Raw genomic sequence first — 19,708 nt, forward strand, 5'->3', positions numbered from 1 at the left:
AGTGACAAGCTCACTATAAAAAGCCTTTGCTTTTCTCATTTGGTTGGTCTTCCTTTATTTCCAGAGTATAAATCAGAGATAACATATGGCTCATTCATACACATACCACTCCCTTCAAATATCTGTAGCTGCTACTGGGATGTGCGAAACACAAACACGCTTAGAAGGCGTGGTGTCTATTATGTAGAGTCTCTGATATGTTGTCACATTAAAAAGAGGAAGTGCATGTATAAGCACTGGCTTGAAAGAAACACTAAGTGTAAAAGCAAGGTGCAGAGCAGTATGTATGTTATGATCCCAGTTTACGGGCATAATAATAATAAACTGAATGATTGAGAAACACCCACAGTAAATCGAGCATGAGATTAAAAACAGCAGCAACAACAGGCTGCTGTTCTGGGGACACTCAGCCCTCACAAGAGCCCTACAGCAAGTGCCCTGTCACTAACCTCACTTAGCAGGGAAAGGAGCTGAGGCTGGGAGGAGGCAAGTAGTCTGCGCACATTCACGAAACCAGTTAAGTGGTGGAGTTCAGGGGTAAGCTTTGGTCCGTTGGACTCTAGAGTTTGACTTTTGACCCACTGACTTTTTTTTTTATTGAAGTATATTTGATTTACAATGTTGTCTGTTTCTGGTGTATAGCATAGTGATTCAGTTGTGTATATGTCATACATATATATATATAGATATATAGATATAGATTCTTTTTCATATTCTTTTTTATTATAGGTTATGTTGCCTAAAAACCAGCCTCTGTACCCCGATAGCCAAATTGAGTCGAAGGCAGAGTTTTGGGAGGGTAGAAAACAACAGCTTTGCTGCTTTGCCCGGCAAAGGGAGTCACAACAGGCTAATGCCTTGAAGACTCTGGCCCATCTTGGGGTTGTGGTCTTGAGGTTTCATAGAAAAACTGAATGGAACAGAAAAGGTGATGACAATCAGGGCATTTTACAGGGGTCTACATTCTCTTCACCTTGATAACAACTTGCCATTGTTATGGAGGAATTTAGGAGAGTCTGCCTATTTTCTTGAGGTTCAGTCCATGACCTTCTTTCAAGACCTCTAGGGTAAGTTATTCTAAGAAAAGAATGCACAAGGAGGGGAGTGTGTGTCATAAGATCAGTTTAGCTAAAAGTACAGGCCTGAGTCACTCAAGAGCCATCTTGTTAGTTTTCTACTCTGTTGTTTCAGGTGTACAACCAAATGATTCAGTTATACATAACATATATTCTCTTTCAGATTCTTTTCCATTATAGGTTATTACAAGATATTGAATATAGTTCCCTGTGCCACGCAGTAGAACCTTATTGTTCTTCTATTTTATATATAGTAGTTTGTGTCTGCTAATCCCAAATTCCCAATTTATCCTGCCCCTGCCACTTCCCCTTTGGTAACCATAAGTTTGTTTTCCATGTCTGTGAGTCACTGTTTTGTAAATGAGTTCATTTGTGTCATTTTTTTAGATTCTACATATAAGTGATATTTGTATTTGACTTACTTCACTTAGTATGATAATCTCTAAGTCCATCCATGTTGCTGCAAATGGCATTATTTCATTCTTTTTTATGGCTGAATAGTATTTCATCATGTGTGTATGTGTATGTATGTATGTGTGTGTGTGTGTGTGTGTGTATGTATATATATATATATCACAATTGTTTTATCCAGTCATTGATGGATATTTAGGTTGCTTCCATGTCTTGGCTATTGCAAATAGTGCTGCTGTGAACATTGGAGTGCATGTATCTTTTTGGTGACTCATTGATTTTTAATTCTGGTTGCCACTTGCCTCTGTAAACATGTTCTGCTTGGCCATGCTACAGATGATACTAATGTCTGTTAAAATGGTGCACTGGCTTTCATATTACAGTTTGAGGACCAGAGTCCCATTATAGTAATGTTTTGAGTAAGTTTCCATCAGGAGGAAAGATGCTAGATTGGAACCCAGGAGCCTAGGTCCTAGTCTAGATCCTGCCACCAACTGCACACCTAGCACATCTTAGATTAGTGCTGTTTCCAATACATGCAGCTCTGCCCTTCTCCTTCCTAGTTCCCAGGACATCGGTCATTACTTGCTCAAGGCTGGTCTGCTCAGCCCCTCTGGCCAGCAGTAATAATAACACCAACAGCCACCACCACAGCTAAAACACAGAATGGCAGGCAGGCTCTGCTCTGAACACTTCATGGGTATTATCTCATTGAAGCCTTACCCTGACCCCACAGGGTAAATGCTAGTAACATCTCCTTTTTGCAGATTGGGAAACTGAGGTATGATAGCGTTAGGTAACCTTGTTCAATATCATGCAGCTGGTCTGACGGCACCAGGACTCTACATGGGCAGTTCGACTCCAGGATCTGGACTGTTCACTGCTGCAACTCCACCCCCTGCAATGTCAACTTTATTTGGGTAGAGGTCACGGCTGTCTGTTCCCCTCTGAATTCCCGGCACCTACCTCAACACTTAGTCCACAGGACATGCCTTACAGGTCTTTATGGAATGAATGAAGAATGAATGAACAGCTTCTATCTAATCTGTATAGGGCCTAACACAACATCCCATATATACACTGGAAGTTAATACTATTCAGTGTCCCTGATCGAGTTTATTACACTTTCTCCCTAGTTATTAACAACCAAAGAGAAAGGTTTTACTACACACAAATAGTTGTTATTTTACCCTGCCCCCACCGGACTTTTGTATTGTATTTACCTAACGTCTAGTCCTGTCTTTTGTTATATTTGGACATCCTGTAAGATAAAAAGGCATATTTGTTCCAAGAGGCGCTAGAAATAAAGACAGATCATTTGCTTCTTTCCCGTCCAGATCTACATCCATAATTCACACTTCTTTCCCTTTGGGTGTCTCGTTTTTTTCCCCTAGTAAGCGGCTCTGTTGTGAATGCTTTCAAAGAGCCATCCCTTGGGGGTCCACTTCACTTACCCCTTCTCTGGGGCTCCCCCACTTCTCCTTGACACCATTTATAGGAAGCAGTACTAAGTTTATAGCCTCCTGAACGGCTGCTCTGTGAACCCAATTTGCACTCCCTGGATGCTGCGGGATCCTGTTCACTGCTGGCAGCTTTTTTTGGGTTGTTCATTTCCCCGGCATGGTACGAATAGCTTTTTCAGACGTCTCAGGGGAGGTGGACTATTTTGCGTTTGTAAGCCACCTTTACGGAAAGGGCCTCCAGGTTTGAAGTGTCCTGTGACCACTTATTCGGTTGGAGACGTGTCAAGCCCACGTTCATTGCAAAGTGAAAAAGCGTGGCCAGTGTGACATTGCGAGTGTCCTTGGGGCACTGGATTATTCACTCAGGACTTTGGCTGAGCTGAAATAATGTCAGGGAAAAAAAATGGATTTTTACTGATGCTAGGGATTGTTCTTTTATCGCTTTAAAGTGGGGTGGGGGTAAAAAAGAAGTACAATCGTGTGGGGACAGGCTCAGAAGAGAGGAAAGGAAGGAAGTGTTCAGTTTGAAGCCTGGAAGATTTTGTCCTTCCAAAGCCGAGACAGGGGATCCACCCAAATCCCAGTTACTATCCTGCCACCTCCATTCTGACTGCCGGGATGGAAGCCAGACAGAGGTTTCTGAACTGTAATTCAGGCTCCTACTTTGAGCTAGGCACTCTTTCATTACTTAAGTCTCACAAGACCCCATGAGAATGTTACTGTTGACTTATTTTGTAGTTGGGGAGACTTAGCCTCCGGGAAAGGACATGACTTGGCCGATGTCACCCTGCTAAGTGACTGAATCACTATTCAAATTCAAGGTTGCCTGACACCAAAGCCAGGCTTTTCCCTCTGTGCCACCCACATACCGACTTGGAAGGCAAACAAATGGGGGACCATGACATAAGGACCTGTTACACTTCCTCAGTCTATTCGATGTTGCTCTTTTTGTTACTGTGGGATTCTGCTGGCTGCGTCCCTTTGACGTTTAGTAGTAAACCCCCTTTCTAACATCAAGGAATGGTGCTTTCTCTTGTAGGAAATGGAATTCTCCACAACAGATAATCTTGGTGGGGAAGGATGCCCCAGAAGATAAAGTAGCTGAAGGCAGACGCTATCAAAGGAAAGTCCCTTGTGGGGAGGAAGAAAGGCAGCAGGAGGACCTGGCCAGACACTTGAGTCATCTGGGTGTTTAACCTCAGAAAAGCCTGAGGAGGCCCTGGGGTTTGTTTGTTTCCATGACTCCCCACCCACCCTCGGCAGAATTAATTTCCTCCAGGGTGCTCCTTAGGCTCTAGGCATTCCTGTCACTGGTCAAATATTTGCTGAGTGTTTCCACAGGTTGGCACATAGATAAGATTAAGTTCTACTGAGTATAATATTAGAAACACACGTGATGGCTTAAACAAGACAGGAGTTTCTCTTTCTCTCATGTACGAGTCCACATGTTGGCCATGTGGGACAAGTATGGCAGCTCCTTGGTGTCATCAGGGACTCAGGCTCCTGTCTTTCTCAGGTTCTTCCCCCTTAGTCTGTGGCTTCTTCCTCGAGTCCACTGGAGCCCTTCATTGGATGCGAGATGGAGGAAGAGCAGAGGGGCAGAAGGAAGCCCTTCCCAAGTGAGTCAGCTCCTTTGAAACAAGAACTCCCAAATAATGCTCCCACTTACTTCTCATTGGCTAGAATCTATTCTCGTGGCCACATTTGGTGGCAGAAGTGGCTGAAAGTATAGTTGTGCTTTGGAGATGGTTGAATAGCAATATGCGTAATTGAGGACTTACTAATGCAAGAATGGCTATTACAATAGACCAGGGGTCAGCCAGCTATGGTCTGCAGCCCAGTCTGGCCCACTACCTGGTTTTGTAAATAAAGTTTTATTGGAACACAGGCTCATTCTTTTACATATTTTCTATGGCCGTTTTGGGGCTACAACAATAGAGTTAAGTATTGTGATGAGATACGGCCTGCAAAGTCTAAAATATTTACTATCTGATACTCTGCAGAAGAAGTTCGCTGACTCCTGGAATGGACAAATAGCAAATAGTCATTGTGGTCAAATAGGCACTGGGCTCTGCACAAGAGTACAAAGCTGTGGGTTCTGTCCCCAAGCAGCTTACAGTCTAGTGAACAAGAAAGCCAAGCAGATTACTAATTATGATGTGGTCAGTGGGAGAGTAGAACTCTGTACAGGGGGCTATAAGATCACAGAGAAGGAGCATCTAAAACAGACCATGGAGATGAGATCAGGCGAGCTTTCTAGATGAGCTAGAAGGATGCGCAGCTTGAAAAGAGAGAGACGAAGGACTTCCAAGCAGTGGGCAAAGCAAGTGCAGAGATTGGAGGAGTGACATGCCCATCGTTATGCCTCCATCACACACTACGTCATAGCTGCCCATGAGTCTGTTTCCTCGGCTGTGTTGCATCCATGCAGTGCGTTGCCCAGGTGCATGCAGTGTGTGAATTTTGCAGGGGCCTCCACATGCTCTTCAGTTAGCTACTTACATCACCTGTGAGTCTGACTGATTCCTGGGGGCCCTGGCCCACTGAACCAGAATTTACAGTGGATGAGAAGGGGATGGAGGGACACTGAGAGTTCCAATTCCAAGTTTGGCAATCACTTGGTAAAAGCAAGTTCTTTGGATTAAGATTCCAGCCCCATCACTTCTGACCTCACATAAGCCTAGACAAGTTGTTCAACTTTTCGGAGCTTCATTCTTCTTCCTCCATAAGAGAAGGGAAAGTGTCATGAGTGTGTAAGGGTCTTTCTACCTTGGTCCTAGTGACATCTTTGGATCATCCTTTGCTATGAGGGACTATCCTGTGCATCAGAGGGTGTTTGGCGGCATCCATCTCTACACACTGGATGCCAGTAGCATCCTTTTGAGTCATGACAACCAGAACTGTCCCTGGACATTGCCAGATGTCCTCCGAGGAGGCAAAATCATCCCTATTTGAGAACTGATGAGCTAGCTAGGATTAAATGAGATGATGTACATAATGTGTGTTAAGTGATTACTAAGTGTGCTAACACCATCATTGTCATTAGTGCTCAGAAAATATTAGTTGAAAAAAAGATTTGTCTCAGGCGAAAAAGAAAGAATTAGGTGAAAGAACAAAAACTGCACAGAAACTATTCCTGGGTTTAGGCTGGCAAAGACTGGAGAAGACTTATTAGCCATGACTAACAAGGTTTTCTGGTAAACCCACCTGTCGTGAATCCTCATTATTTTAGGAATGTTGGCTGAGAGGCATTTTCAAGTGAGCTGTCAGGGACATCTGTTGTTTTGTTGCCTGTTTCTCCAGTTGCTTGAGTCAGTTTCGGGGGAAACACCCATCCCGACGTTCAGCCATATGCTTTACATGGAACTGACCCTCTAGGTTCGTTCCAGCAGTGAATCATGGGGAAGTCCACTCTCCTGGCCAAGGGGCTTGGTCCAGGAATGGGAACAGGGCTCAAGCCAAGGCCCAGTCAGAAACCCCCAGGGGTTTGCATGGACATCTCTGAAGATGAGCTTTCCCTTCCCCACCGGATCAGAACGTAAGAGGTCCTAAGAGTTAGACTGCAACGGGAAGGGAGGTTGTGTCTGAGGACCAGGCTGTCACATGGAGGAGGGCAGAGTTAGCAGAGAAATGGGAAGAAACTAAGCTCCGTGACTTTGTCTGAACTCCTGGATTCAGCAATGCCTGAAGCCCAATTTCTTCACCAACTGTTTGTGTTCTTGAGCTAATAAAGTCCATCTTTGCTTGTTAGTTTGGGCTAGTATTTCTGTCCTTGCAACCAGAAGACCCCTGCCCCTCCCAAATGATACTTGATTATTTTAAGAGCAAACCCTCCATGAGCATCTTTGTACACTTTGTAAAATAAACCTTGGATCAGTTGAAATGCTTTGGGTGACCAATGAAAGAAAGTCCAACTCTAAATGGCTAAAGCAATTAAGGCAGTTCACTGGCCCGGTCTTAAAAATGCCCAGAAGTATGTGGGCTTTGGACCTGGGCTCCAGCTCCATGTCTCCGGAATTCTCTTGGCTTAGCCCTCCTCCTTCTGTTGCTTCACTTTAGGCTAGCTTCCCTCATAGCAAAAATGTGGCAGTGGTTACAGACCTCGTGGAAGAGTGCCACCAGGAAACAGAGAGGAAGAAGTGTCTTCTTAGCTCGAAACCAGCAAACAGAAGTCCTGGTTTTACTGTGGTTAGACCAGCCCAGATCATGCGCTCAGCCTTAAATTGAGGGGGCAGGGAGGGGATCTCCCTGGTTTGTGGCCAGGGCCTGAAGTTATACCTGGGGGGTAGATAAGCGCCACCCAGAGCTCAGAGCTGCTACCCAGTGGGGAGGGACGTGGGTGCTGGGAGGCTGGCCCACTGCTCACTTTAAAACAAGAAAATAATATTAAATGTCAACTAATATGTCACCTTTTAGTGACACCTTTCAGCTTCCTCATTGGAGATCAGCATTCCTTCTTGTGGGCTCTGTCAGGATTTGCTTGTTGAAATATTAGCAATTAGATCACTACCATTAGAATTGCTTGTCTAACATCTATTTTCCTAACTAGACAGTTTGGGCAGAGACCAGATCTAACACCTTTTTTTTTAAATTGAAGTAGAGTTGATTTACAGTGTTGCATTAGTTTCTGGTGTACGGCATAGTGATTCAGTTGTATATATACATAAATATTCTTTTACGTATTTTTTCATTATAGGTTATTACAAGCTATTGACTATAGTTCCCTGTGCTATACAGTAGGACCTTGTTGTTTATCTATTTTATATACAGTAGTTTGTACCTGCTAATCCCAGACTCCTAACCATACTCCTAATTTATCCCTCCCCCTCCCTTTCCTCTTTGCCAACATCTTTTATTGTCTTTAATGTAGCCCTGAACTCAGTGGAGTCAGTTTCTCTGTCTCTCTCTCTCCGTATACTTTGGCTTGACAGCTTTACTTCACTTGCGAGTTCCATGAAGAACATGCCAGGAGTGATCTTCATGGCACCAAGAGTCTCTCTTCTGAATCAGAGACACAGCTGATAGTTGGGCCCAGTAATGGAAGCCCATTGTTTGTGAGAAAGCATTCTTTGATTAACAACCCAGCTAACCTATCTGCAATAATCTGCCCGTGAACTTCAGTCCAGATACTGAAAGACTAGCCCTGAAGTAAGGGAGAAGCGTATTAACGAAGCACACTGATTGCTTTCATTCCCCAGGAGGTGTTTTGTTGTTGTCTCCTTTTTTTTTCCTTCAGTCAGACTGAATTCCTTTCCCCACAAAGCAAGGACAAAAAGTTTCAGACCCAGCTTGCCAAATGAGTCTAGAATCTCTGAACTGCAGTTCCACGACTGACGTTCCAATCTCTCCTCTGCCCTCACTGGCTGGATGACCCTGGACAAGTTACTAAATCTCAGTTTCCTCATCCTAATAGTATTACCCACCGTACAGAGTTATTTGGAAACATAAATGAAATAATATCTGTAAAAGTGCTTGGTGCAGGCCTAACTCATGAGAAGTGCTCAGTGATGCTAGCTGTTAATGTGATGGCTCTTTTTTTTTTTTAATCATTGGGTGTGTGAGTTTGGGAAATTCAGACAAATCTGCCAAGGCAGCAGTTTCTTCATTCGTGAAACCAGGACAAGAGTCCCTTCATTACAAGGCTGTTGTGAAGAGTATACAGCAGGTATTAACTAAACGTTCTATCCAATTTGCTTCCACCCAGGCCCATCCCAATGTGTAAGAGGAGGGAGGGTGACCCTTATCCCCCCCCTTCGGTGGGAGAGGCATTTGAGAACCTAGAGGTTTGTTTTTACAAATAATTAGAAATCTAGGGCAGAGAAACCCTGCCCGGCTTAGAGCGACGTTATGGTTGAGATCGGATAGTCACAGAGCAAGCAATCCAGCCTCCGTGGTTCCTGTTTCAACCATTGTTGACCGCATTGGGCTTTCAGACAAACCTGCAGGCAGAGGGGCTGAAACTCCCATTGGAACAGGAGAGGGAAATGTACGTGGGCAGCTGCGAAATGTTCTGACTTATGTCCATGAAACACAATGCTAGCCCAGCAGGGAAACCCCGTCGCATTTTTCTAAGTTAATGAGCTTGGTGGTTTTTTATTTTCCCCCTTTTGGACACTTCCTGTTACCTTCGTGGGCTTCTTTTTCCTAGGACACAGGCTACTGTTTAAGATGGCAATTGGTATGCTTGGAAATTACTAGCCTGGAAAAAGATTCACAGCCTGAAATACTCCTTGGTTTCCAGATAGTGGTTTATGCATTAGTGGGTGTGTTTGGGGGATGGGAGGCGGTTTCTACTCTATCCCATGATTCATTTCTACATTTCAAGCCCCCAGCTCAGTGCCTGGCATAGAGTCTGGGCTTAGCTGGCGTTTGATGAGTGAGTGAGAGAAGGAAGTCACTAACTAAACAGGTCAATGCACAGTGAATTCTGACCAAGGGTGTTTATAGCCTATTGATGACTAAGAATTTCCAGGCTGGCCAGAGGCTTGTTTTGACATTTACTAACTTGTATTTATAGCAAGACTAAGGGGAACCTGTTAGGGCCAGTTGGTCCTAATTTTTAGTTAGGATAATGGGTGGTGTCAGCCCAGGCAGAATGACCTATGAGATGGTGTGTGTAATTGGCGAGTGTCTGGAGCCAGCCGGTTCAGCCTGGAGACAGGACCACAAAGTCACTGCTGCTGAGGGCCTCTGTAAGGTCACTGCAGTCAGGTTTGGGATCATGACATTATTTCCTGGCCTCCCAGTCATCTCACGCTCAGCAGAACTTCTGTCTGCTGTCACACAGAGGAACAGAAGCTCAGGGGTTTGCATCTGGCAGAAGAGCGTTTATCCACTACTGACCATGAGCATCAGAATTACCTGGGAGACTGATTCCTGTTATACGTGTGAAAAATGAAGCCCAGAGAAGCAGAGTGACTTCCCAAAGTCACACAGCTAATTTGCAATAGAAGGTGATTGTCCTGTGGTATCATGAGAGCTGTGTTCTGTTTTATACCTCATCACAAGGTGTCTTCATCTCTATCCTCCCATTTGGTTTTTTCAACTATTCTTCACATGAGAAAATAGAATTAATTGTTTTCATGTCAGGAGGAATAGTGTTTATTGCTATTTCTGTGTCAGTAGTTAGACCTGACCTTCTCAAGGAAGCCTACATAGCACCTTTGGGCAAATTAGTAGAAGGCACCCTTTCTTCCATGAGGATGTAGGCCTGACCCACATGCCCAGACTGCAGACTTCAGTCCCTGCTTTCTCTCTTGGTCAAATGGCCTTGGGCAGTCTCCAACCTGCACAACTATGCATGGCAGCCCTGCTCTCCAGGAAGAGGAACTTGTCCTGTACTTTGTAAATGTTGAAGGCAGGTGACTGATTTCCTCAAGGCTAGCTGGTTGATCAGTAGGAAGATTGGAACCTCTGATTCTAGGTGTGGCCTCAGGTGGCCTCATGCGGGAGAAAGTAAACTTTAACCTGGTGTGCGGCTCATATTCCATCTCCCTGGGAATCAGCCAGTATAATTTAGTTCACCAGAAATAAATCAGCTTGGGAAGATGCCTGAAAAGCAGTTTTCAAAGTCAAGGCTGGATTGGTAGTGTCCCCGCCCCATATGTGAGCACTGGGAAGTCTAGTAGGAAACAGCTGGATGCCCCTAACCCTTTCAAGATTCAAATTCCATCCTTTGGGTTTGGCAGCAGCTAACTAAGTTTTCATATGGGGAGCAAAGCCTCCTCTCTCACTACATGCCTGCCTCCACCCTCTGAAGGGTACAAACACCTGAAGGAGTTTCCTGGGCGGCCCTGCCTGGCCTGCCATCATGGCAGTGACACTTTGGCCTAGTAATAAGCATGCAATTCATAGCCTTTTTATTACACTGTTCAACATTATCATGGAGAGGTGGCCCGTCTCCCCTCAGGCTGTCCCTGGAGAGGACCTTTCCATGGCCCAGGGACGGAACCTTCTCAGACTCATCTGTATATAGCAGCTGTCACCAAGTTTTATCAAGATCTTCTCAGGGGCCAGGCCATGGGCTCGAGGCTTTACAGAGCCATCTTATTTCATCCCACAGTCACCCAGTGAAGTAGGCATTATGATGCCCATTTTACAGATGAGGAAACTGAGAGCCAGAGGAGTTAAGTAACCCGTTCAAGGTCACCCAGCTGGTAATTGGTGAAGCCTAGACTCAAACTCACACCACACAGGTGTCTGACACCAAGCCTGTGTTGCTGACTCTCGTGCTGCTCTGCCCTTCGTCTTATTTCATGGCGTGCTGTACCAGGTGCTGGGCACAGAGACGTCTCTATCCTGGGGGACAAGCCTGTCCTTTTTGTGCTTGGCTACATTTACTGAGTGCTTACTGTGTGCCTAGCACCATGCTAAGCTCTCATGGATTTACATGTGTTTTTTTTATAGTTTCTTTTTTTTTATTTTTTATTTTTTGCAAGAGGAGCTAATTAGGTAATACACACACACACATATATATATATATATTTAGTGGAGGTACTCGAGATTGAACCCAGGACCTCATGCATGCTAAGCAAGCACTCCACCACTGAGCTATACCCTCCCTCACAACATGCATTTTCTTTTAATCCTCAAAACAAACCTATGAATAAGTACCATTGCTCTCACTTTCCTTGTGAGAAGGTCAAGTTACTCATTCAAGAAAAAGGTGAGATTCCAACTTCAGGCCTGCTTGACTCTAAAGCATGTTCTCACCTAAAAGACTGATAGGTCTCAAAGTGTGGTCCATGGACCACCCTCATCTAAATCTGGTGGTGCATACAGAAATGCAGGTTCCCAGGCCACGTGCTTGGCCTACTGAACCAGGATCTCTGATAGTGGGTCCAGGAAATCTGCATGCCTGCCAAGTACCCCACTGGTTTCTTACTGACATTTACCTTCAAAACTCATTTCCCTATCTGGCACTGTTAACATGGCATGTTCAGTTTCGAAAAATTATGGAGTTGTAGGTTTCTGATTTATCACTTTTCTCTGTCTGTTATATCTTCATAAAAAGTATACTTTAAAACCCCCTCCCGTCTAGGACCTCATCTCTTTTCTACCAGCACTTGCTTCCTTTGCTAGTCCATCTCACAAACCATCACGTTGTTAAATTTTCGACATTGATTTGCATGGGGCCCCGCAGCGCTGGGTCTGAGAAATCAGGCTACAACAATGTCCTGGAATCACCTCTTCCCTGCCTCAGGCCATCCCACAAAGGTTACCGGCAGTTCTCATTTTCTTTTCTCCAGATAATTCCTCCAAAATAGATCACCCTGGTGCCTCACTCTGAAAACTTCCATCGTGTTCCTTCAACCCTGAAACCCAAATCAGCACAAAACGGTCCCCTGGGGCCTCCTGCTGGCTGATCATCCAGGTCGTGGGGGCGGCCCCGGAGACGCCTCTCTGGGGGCTTCTTCAGCCTGCGAGTCCTTCTTAGGCTCACTCTCCAATCCCTTCTTTTTCCCTTAACACTTGGTGAAGGTTTCTCCCCTTCTGGCCTCCTCTTTTCTCTGGAACCTCGACAGAACCCCATGTCAGAAATATTCCTACTCTTCAGCATCCATTGATTGATTCTTTTATTCTTTCATTCACTCACATATTCACTTACATATTATTAAGGACCCACATATACCAGAAACTCTGCTAGGGAGAAAAATTCAGAAATTAAGTACGGCATGGCCCCTTTCCTCGTGGAGTGTAAGGTGATTCCGAGTCACTTTTGGCAGATTCTTCCGGAGCTGCTCCTTTTAGTAATAATAGTGTTGTTGCTGAGGAGGAGGACACTGATGCTGCGAGGAGGAAGGGGAGGGACAGGGGAAGGGTCTGGTGTCCTTTGAGCCCTTTCTCCATGGCTGGCCCTCTAACAATCATTTTAGCTGTGTTAATGCCCTCAACAACCTCGCGACCTTGGTACTATTATCTTCATTTTACAGATGAAGACATATAGGTTCAGAAAAGTCGAGCAATTTTCTCAAGGTCACACAGTTTGTAAAGGCTGGAAGTGATCTAAAGTCTGAGCCCAGAGACAAGACTCATTGATATTCTCTTTGAGTCCTCAAGGCATGAAATGAGAAGAATCAGAAGTGCAAGGAAAATGGACTGAAAGAGAGGAGATGAAGGAGCGATGAGGGACAAGAGCCCGGTGAGGACACGATTCTCCTCCGGTTGGCTCTGGATAAGGGACCCTGAAAGGTATGCTGGCTGTCGAAGTGTGGTCCCAGCTGTCCTGGAGCTGTCCCGTCCAGCAGATAGCCTTTTCCCTGACTCACAGAGCTACAAAATCTCAGGGTTGGGAGGGATGTTGCTGTGGCACAATCCAAACCCCATTAGAGACCAAATCCTTTTACAGCTTTGTCACCAGGGGCTCATCCAGTCTGTCTGGAATACCTCCAGGGGCCAGATATCACGGCCTTGTGAGATAGCTTGTTCCTTATATTATAACCCCATGTACTGGGTAGCTCGGTTTTGCCTGCCCTGCAACCCTTCCTCCTTCTTTTGGTCACAGCATCCCAAATTTTCCTTTGGGCAACTGCCTAACCCCATTTCAAGTGATTCTATCAGACGCTGTCAGTCAGCAAGACAGTGGGTCAATGATCCCAAGTAGGCCAACTGGACCAGCTCTCACCGGAATCTGGGTCTGGTACCAAGGGACAGATGGACAGAAAACTGATAGAACCAAGTCATAGCAAAGAAGAACCACCCATGAGGGCTCCAGGGAGCTCGGAGACACCGAACCTTCCTCAGCCTTCTCTTCAATTCTGAGAGCAACTGTATCCTTCCATTAAATCCTTTTCTGGCTTGTGCTTGCTTATAAGCCAGTTGGATTTTGATGCTTGCCCAAAACTACTTCAGCTGGTAAGTCCACTTGTGTTTTCTTTCTGTTGTGTTGCATTATTTAATTTGTTAATCTGTCATAAATGTAATTCATGTGCACATGGTTTAGAAACATTTTCAAATGGCACAAGAGGGTAATTTCAAAGGGGATCTCACCCTGGTCCCTCCTCCCTGGAGGTAGAGAATAGTTTCTGTTTCATTTACTAACAGCTCTGACTGTTAGGCAGTTCTTCCTTAGATTGAGTTGAGATCTTCAACCCGTGGCTCTGATTCATTTGCACAAGTTCTGGGTATGGGGAACCACCGAACAGAATTCACTGACAACCTTTTGGGTAGTTGATGATTCTTAGAGCACACACCCCGAGTTTCTCCTGGAATCAGATGCTCCCAGTTCCTTTAGCCACTGACCATGGGGCACCATCAGGAGGACCCTTACCATCCTTGCCCCTTTCCTTCTCCATACACGCTACTTTGCGGTATCTTTCCAGAACTGGGGCACCCAGAATTGCGCGTGCTCTTCTGCAGTGATCTGACTGAGGAGAGCAGAATTCCTGCTACTGTCCTCGCCTTTCTTGCTCTCCTGTTAGATGCAGCCTGAGATTCCCCAAGTCGGCAGCCTTACTAGCCGATTGGCCTTACTGTCCCCTAAGACACACACACACAGACACACACACACATTATAGCTAAATCACACCTCCCTGATTATGAATTTTTTGAATCCAAGTACTAGAACTAATACATACCCACGTGAAATTCTCTTTAGTGTGTAGACGCATGTTAAAATAACTCTTAGGCCCTCACTCAACTAAGCATTACTGATCAGGTCCCTGTCCCCGAGAGAGTCTATCCTGAAAGCACAGTCGCACTCTGTGTAAGCTGAACCTCCGTGCAATGAAATGCAGCACCAGCACTGATGTGGGGATCGAAAGCCTTAGGTTTCTGCGCACCTTGCATCTCACCAATTCCACCTCTAGGATGTTCTTTGAAACACTGCTCAAAAAATAACCCCAAACTACAAACAGCCTAGATACCCCACAAACCAGGGATTGGTTAAACAAACCGAAGAAAGATCACATGATGGAATATCATGTAGTTATTAAAGATCATGCTAGAGGAGGATAATTTATAATGTGAGAAGCCACTGCTGCTGTATTGTTAAGTTTAAAAAAAGATTATAAAACACCTGGGGTAATACAATCCCACTTTCCTAGGCATCTAAATGCATAGAACAAAGATTGGGAGGATGTACACAAAACCAACAGAGGTTTTCTCTGGGTAAAAGGGATTCTAACTGATTTTTTGTTTTCTCCTTTTTGTCTTATCTGCACTTGCAGGTATGTTTCTATAAAAAAAAAAACACTACTCTTACAAAAATTATTTTATAAAGAAGAAATATGGCATTGACACCTTATCAAATGATCCAGAGAACAACACTGAGATTAAAAAAATTAAATTTAGAAATAATTGTGCTAAGTAGAAGTTCTCATGTTCTTTGGTTCATCTGTCCATCCCCAACTCAAATTCATTTGGGTGTCAGTTAAATCGCAAGCACTACAGGTCCTTCCTAAGTGCTAGAGGTGGCAGGTGCTCAGTTAGGTACCAGGGGTTCTCTATATCTGGGATGTCAAACTCAGATGCCTTCAGGGTCGGCCACGTTCCATAAATGAGGGATTCAGGCAGAGGGTCAGAGCTGTGATGAACTAAAACACAGCCCTTCTACTCAGCTCTGGCCAGTGATCACCACGTGGGAAGGCAGGCCCTGTCTTGCCACATCTTCCAATTTTTTAAGAAAAGCCAGAAGTTTACATTTTTTAAATGTGAAGTTTTCTAAATTTTAGATGTTGAGAATCAATTCAAATTTTTTAAATGTGGTGTAGGCCAAACACTGTGTTGGAGGTTGTCTCGGATTCTTACTTGGCCGGTTTGGGACCTCTGGTCCACGGCTGGCAGGAAGCCCTGAAAAGAGGCATCAGGAGGACAACAGGTAGAACGGGACATACGGGAGTGGCAGGCGGGAGGCAGAATCCCGGTGGATGACTGGGAAAGACTTCTGGAAGAGGGGAAGCCAGCCAGAAGGAGGGAGGTGCCAGCGATCCTTGAGTTACACGGAATTGTGGCTCAGAATCATTCAGAGGTGCTCTGAATTGTGTTCCTAGTTCTAGGGATAGAAGATGCCCACCACCAGGAAGGATGCAGATTTATCCCTTTTGATGCCTTGGACAACAGCTTATTGGTTGAAGGTATATATTCAGGTTTGTAATCATTAAATACATTTTAAAGCACTATAAAAGGAATTTTATGGAAAACTGGCCCTTACACACAACTGTTTTCTTTGTATTCTTGTCTATGGTTTTTATCTAAGCAGTAGTCTCATTGATTGTATGACTGTCAACATACATCTGATGACACTGTAAGAAGGCTGGAGTCATCAGTAGGCATAGGGGCTATCCTCAGCTTTTTCAAGCTGTGTGACCTTGAGAAGGCAGTTAACCTTCGTGGGTCTCTCTTAGTATGTATTTCTCATTTGTGAAATGACAGCATCTTGAAGATTCTATCAGGAATGAGCAAAGAAAGAGGTCTTTAAGCCCAAGGTTTCATTACTCTCAGGGCTACAGATAAGTCTGTACTGTTGCCTAAGGGAGTTGTTCTGGTCGCCATCATCCAAGGGTCCATGCAGTAGTTAACGTTCTGGATTGGATAATGGCTTTAACGTGCTCTGAGAAAGGAGCACATGAGGTAAAGGAGCTCCCCCACTGCCAATCCCATTTCCTTAGTGGGATTTGGAGACATGACTTGTCAAACCTTCCTCAGAAACATCCGTCAAATACTGCCTCTTTGCCTCCGTTACCATGACCTCAGTCTAAACCACGTTGCTGATCTCCCATCCTCTAGTTTCTCCTCTCTCAGAGTTGTCTTCCCAAAAGACATTGAGCATCCCATTCTCCTGATGGAAAACCACTGCACTGGTGGGTGCCTGCAAGATCAAGTCAAACCCCTTGGCCTGAGATTCATACAAGGTGGTCCATCTCCTGTCTCCTTCCCACACAGACCCTGTGCTCAGCCAAAGGGAACTTCTCACTGCTGTGCAGAGAAACCAGACCCTCTCATGACTATGAACTTTCAAATGCTGCTCCAAGTGCATCGACTGTATATTCTCATCTTGGCAACCCCCTAGTCACCTTTCTAAGTCCTGGGGATTCAACAGTATACATGTAAGACAGAAGTCGTTCCTGTCTGCACACAGCCTGCACTGTGGCTGACATGTGGTAGTAAGAAGTTACTCAGTGAATGTTATTTTAATGGATGAATGAATGAATAAATGGATAGACAGATGGATGAGCCCTTAAATAAGTGAATGAACCAATAAGTGAATGAATGAATAAATAGATGGTTGGAAGATGAAGGAGTGAGTGAAGAAATGAACAGATGAATAAATGAATAGATACATGAATGTAGGTAATTGATTTGAAGAGTTTTAACAAAGCCAGATTCAGCAGTCAGAAAAGAAAACAGAAATGGAAGACGAGAGGCAAGCTAAAGCCAAGGGCTGGTAGCTGCCAATTTCTTTTGTTTCCCTGCAGCCACTGAAAGAGGACTAATGTTTCCCTCTATTCTTTCTGGCCAGTTGGAGGAGAAGCTGACCCTTTGCCTGGACGCATCCTGCTCTCCCCTCCACCGTGTTCTCAGGACAGACATGACAGCACTTGCCTTCTGTGACTCTTTCAGGAGGGAGCAAGGAGGAAGATGCTGCAAAGATGAGTTCTGGGGTCTCACACTGACAAAAGGAAGACAAGCCAATTGGTTTCCTTTCCTGTTAATTTTTCAAAGTCTTGCCGCCACTCCAAGGGAGCCAAGGAAGCTTGGGATGTCATCCTGCTGGGTCCTTCGAAAGGTTTTCTTCACTGATAGCCTAGTCCCCACCACAGGAGGCTCCAGGCCTCTGTGCACTTCCACACCTCCCTGCATTTGCAGCTTAAGCTTGTCCTCATTCCCTATCGTGCAGTCACAATACTAACAGCTGCCATTTATTGATTACTGAGCATTTCCCATGTATTATCTCATTTAACCTTTAGAATGACCTATGCACTAGGGACTCTCATCCTCATTACACAGATGCAGAAACTGAAAGAGGTTAAGAAAGTAGTCCAAGATTAGATAGTGACCTGTGTGTACTGAAGCTGGGATGCAAATACAGTGTGTTGTTTCACTCAAAAGTCCACATTCTTAAGGAACATAGTATAAAACTATTAAGATTTGTTCAAGGGTGTGTCCGAGGATCCCAGCAGGAAGCAGATGGCACACTCCTTTGAGTTATTGAGCCGAGTTTAATAAGGGATCAGCTTTAATATGCGAGCAGAGTTAAAGGAAGGCAAGGAAGGCTGGGGAAGCCTGGGGGCTATGAATAGCAGGGGGCTGCTGCCACACTTAGGTGTCAAGGGCTCCTGAACTGGAGAGGAGGAGTCACCTGATAGAGACTGTGCTCCTTGGTGGAGGAATCGAGGCTATGCCAACCCAGGGTCTGGTGGGACGGGAGCTGGGGAATGAACACCCCAACCTCTCTGTCCTCTTACCCCCGCTCCCATCTCCTGCTGAAACCACCCATTGTCCAAACCCAACCCTAATCCAAGGGCACAGGATCGTATTGGTGCAACCCACAAAGGTCAGCCCCAGGAGCACAGAGCAGAAAGGAGAAGGGCAAAGAGTAGATCTGGAGGAGGAGATGGGTAATAGCTAGCAAAGTGGTGAACTCCAATTTCCCTTACTTTGGGGAGTCTTTCTGGATCCTACACAAGTCAGAATAAAACCTCTGAACTCCCAGAAAAGATGTCTCTTGCACCTCTGCCTGCTACCGATTTCGCTGTCTTCTCTGTGACAGCGGTGCTCTGTGTGTGTGTGGATAGCCAGCGCCCTACTAGACCTTAGTACTTTGAAGGCATATTCACTGTCATGTCATCTTGGGGCCACCAACTCCACCCAAAGAGCTTGGCACTTTGTGGGCCTTCAGAATTATCCCTTGAATTTGAAGAGTGCTCATAGCACGTGGAGGAGGAGAATTTTCTCTGGACAAGGGAGATTTGCTCAGGTGGTGTTTATTGTGCTATGTTAATAGGTTTGCATTGCATGCTTCCTGCTTTTGTAAATTTTTATAGCAAGCCAGAGCTAACAGTTCCAAGTACTTAATAGAGGTTAAGTACTCAACTCCGTCTTTTAGAACGCGCCGGGGCCTGTATCTCTAAGAGCTTCAGTTCTCTTTGTCTGCTTACTAAAATCAGAGTTTGGACGAACTGTACACTTAATATCTTGATTCTCCCTCAAAAAAACTAGAAACAGGGGCTAGATTGTGCAGGAATGGTATGAGAGTTGGAGCACTAGATGAGGTGTCAGAACACTCTTCCACTGCCTTCTGTTTGGCAAGTGCTCAAACCTCTTTGAACCTCAGTTTTCTCATCTGCTAAATGGATGCAATAACAACTAAATAAGATACAACTGGGAGTTCTAAAGCTAATACACATAAAAATGATTATGATTATTAATAGTGGAGCAAGATGGTGGATTTAAAGTGACACTTAAACAACTTTTCTGTTATAATTTTTAGAGATATCACAAGCAAAAGGCTCTAAAGAAAGACAGAAGGCTTGGCTATAGGATGTCCGATAGCAACTGTAGATTGCAATTTTCATTAAGTGAACATCTAAATAATCTCCACTGCTTTGGTGGGGGTGGTTTTTTCGATTGGTTTTGGGTCATAAGTAGATTTATCTAATGCTAAACAAATGGGATTAAAAGTATTAACAGCAAAAAGTTGGTATAAGATAGATGTCTCAGAAATAAAAACTAGGCTGGGATTTTGGAATCAAAATTCAATCATTACGCTCTGTATGAGAGATGGGCAAATTTTTTCTGTAAAGGGCCAGACAGTGAATA

The 19,708-nt window shown here is 44.7% G+C and overlaps 1 long non-coding RNA gene across 5 annotated transcripts; it reads left to right on the plus strand.

The window, feature by feature from the left end:
* Nucleotides 1-405: 405 nt before the first annotated feature.
* On the plus strand, nt 406-18,592 carry LOC140689139 (uncharacterized). Of its 5 annotated transcripts, none has more exons than XR_012064011.1 (5): nt 406-537; nt 13,010-13,804; nt 15,940-16,035; nt 16,832-16,995; nt 17,409-18,592. It is a non-coding gene; the product is annotated as an uncharacterized lncRNA (long non-coding RNA). The 5 variants fall into 5 exon arrangements; XR_012064013.1 differs by having other exon boundaries at nt 428-537; nt 13,002-13,804; XR_012064012.1 differs by lacking the exon at nt 406-537 and having other exon boundaries at nt 12,487-13,141; nt 13,455-13,804.
* Nucleotides 18,593-19,708: the final 1,116 nt, after the last annotated feature.

The sequence above is a fragment of the Vicugna pacos genome, chromosome 25 (genome assembly GCF_048564905.1).
Source record: "Vicugna pacos chromosome 25, VicPac4, whole genome shotgun sequence".
NCBI lineage: Eukaryota > Metazoa > Chordata > Mammalia > Artiodactyla > Camelidae > Vicugna > Vicugna pacos.